The sequence below is a fragment of the Triturus cristatus genome, chromosome 1_1, assembly GCF_964204655.1.
Source record: "Triturus cristatus chromosome 1_1, aTriCri1.1, whole genome shotgun sequence".
In the NCBI taxonomy this organism is placed as follows: Eukaryota; Metazoa; Chordata; class Amphibia; order Caudata; family Salamandridae; genus Triturus; species Triturus cristatus.
The window spans coordinates 414537073-414539835 of record NC_140579.1 but is presented as its reverse complement, the minus strand read 5'-3'; positions in this window follow the sequence as shown (position 1 = coordinate 414539835).

The window sequence follows — 2763 nt, the reverse complement described above, 5'->3', positions numbered from 1 at the left end:
TCAGGGAGAGAATCTTGGAGGAATCCGGTAAGCCCCTGGCGGACATCCTGACGATGGGCCGAACGAAGGAGCTGTCCAAGGCGCGCGCTGCGCACATGGAGGCGGCACTGCAAGTGCCAGTGAAGGTCGAGCCGGTCAATGCCGTGGCAGTCAAGCCGAAACAGAGGTGGCCCCGACGAAAGCCAGCCCCGGCTGCTCAAGAACAGCAAAAGTCCTGTGGATATTGCGGTGGCTCACCCCACGCCCCGTCGGAGTGCCCAGCAAGGGGGACCAAATGCAGAGGGTGTGGACGCTTCAACCACTTTGAGAAAGTGTGCCGATCGAAGGGCTTCCGAAAGCCCCGCCAGGCCGTGCACACGGTCGAGGAAGGAGGTCCGGGAGCCAGTGATATGGACGACGATGAAGAGGAGGAAAAAGTCATACACCGGGTGCACATGATAGGCACGGCGGCCCGCCGGACTAGGAGACTGCCGCAATGCAGCATCCGAGTAGGGTCAGAGGAAGTTACAACAGTGGTAGACACAGGAGCCAGCATCAACATCATGGCTGCCGCCATGCACAAGTCCATGCGTCCACAGCCCCCACTACAGCCCTCGACTATCACAGTGTTCGCCTATGGACAGGAAGAGCCATTAAAGGTACGAGGAAAGTTCAGAACGGTGTTGTCCCATGGGACAAGGTCCATTACGTCGAATGTCTACGTCACCGAAGACGGGCAAGGCATGCTCCTGGGCTGTCGAGCGGCGGAAGATCTGGGAGTGGTAACCTTCGCGTTTGGGGTACACCAAGAGTCAGTACACCACACTCTGGAGGAGTTCGAGGAAATCTTTCAAGGGATAGGCAAGTTCCGGGGGAAAGAAGTTCGCCTACATATCGATCCCACGGTCCAGCCGATAGCACTCCGGCATCGCCGCATAGCATTCCACCTCAGGCCACTGGTGGAAGCGGAATTGAAGAAGCTTGAGGCAGCGGGGATCATTGAGAAAGTGTCCGGACCGACCCCGTGGGTGTCGCCAATTGTCGTGGCGAAGAAACCCAAGCAGCCAGGCGCTGTCCGTATATGTGTGGACATGAGGCTCCCGAACGTTGCCATCAAAAGGGAGCGACACATCACCCCGACCATCGATGACATCGTTGGGGAAATGGCCGGAGCCAAGTGGTTCTCAAAGCTGGACCTACGCTCGGGATATCACCAGCTAGTTCTAGATGAAGCATCCCGGAACATAACCACGTTCTCCACCCATGTAGGTCTGAGGCGTTACACGAGGCTGAGCTTCGGGGTATCGAGCGCTGCGGAGGTATTCCAGAATGTAATACAAGAGCTGATCGCTGGAATCCCCGGGGCGCTCAACGTCAGCAATGACATCATGATACACGCCACGACGGTAGCGGAACACAACGAGAGGCTGGTGCAGGTGCTACGACGAATACGAGACGCAGGCCTCACGCTACATCGGGAGAAGTGTGAATTCCTGTGCCGGAAGATCCAGTTCTTCGGCTACATCTTCTCAGCTGATGGCGTCAACCCCGATCCGGACAAGGTCAAGGATATCAAGGAGGCAGCCGCTCCTGCAAACGTCACGGAGGTGAGGAGTTTTCTAGGAATGGTGAATTACTGTGGCAGGTTCATCAAGGATCTAGCGAACCTCACAGCGCCACTGAGAGAACTCACAAAAGAATCAACCCCCTGGACATGGAACAGTGACCAGAGTAGAGCATTTGAAGAAGTCAAACACGCACTCTCAGAAGCCACGACGCTGGCCTTCTTCGATCCGGCCAAGCTGACACAGATTGCCGTCGATGCCGGTCCAGTCGGGCTGGGTGCAGTCCTGCTGCAGCGGAAGACGGATGCCGAAGAATGGGCCCCGGTGGCCTTCGCCAGCCGGTCACTCACGGAGACGGAGCAGAGATACTCCCAAATAGAAAAGGAGGCGATCGCCATTCATTGGGGGTGTCGGCACTTCCACTTGTACGTCTATGGCAAACCCTTTGTTGTGACCACCGACCATAAGCCATTGGTCTCCCTGTTCGCAGGCACCTCAACGAAGCCGCCGCCAAGGATAGAGAAGTGGATGTTGCAACTGCAGGACTACAACTGCAAGATTGAGTATCAGCCGGGGGCGCGGAACCCGGCAGACTACCTATCTCGCCACCCCCGCACAGCAACTCCAAGAGAAATAAAAGAGGCGGCAGAAACAGAAGAGTACGTCCGGTGCATCACGGCGCGGTCATGCCCCCGGCCAGTGTCCATGGCCACCCTGTCCCAGGCAACCAGTGAAGACGAGTGCCTACAAAGAGCGAGAATGGCGGTCCGAGATAACAGCTGGACCCGCGCCCGAGAGGAGTGGAAGAGCCTGACGCCTCAGGCGAGACAGATAATGGAGAGCTTGTACCACGTGAGGACAGAACTGACGGAAGACGAGACTGGATGCCTGCTGAGAGGCCACCGGCTGGTCATACCGATGTCCCTCACCCAGAGAGTGGTGGATCTAGCCCATATCGGTCACCAGGGCATGGTCAAGACTAAGTCACGGCTCCGAACCAAAGTATGGTTCCCTCTCATGGACGAAATTGTGGAGGCTACCGTTCGAGAGTGCCAGGCGTGTCAGCTAACCGGTGAAATGCCCCGGCCGGCCCCTGTGGTGATGGAGCCTCGCCCGAGGAGGCCCTGGTCAAAGATCAGCGTCGATTTCGGCAGCCTGCCAGACGGACGGCACACCTTGGTGGCCATAGATGACCACTCCAAGTATCCGGAGGTTGAGA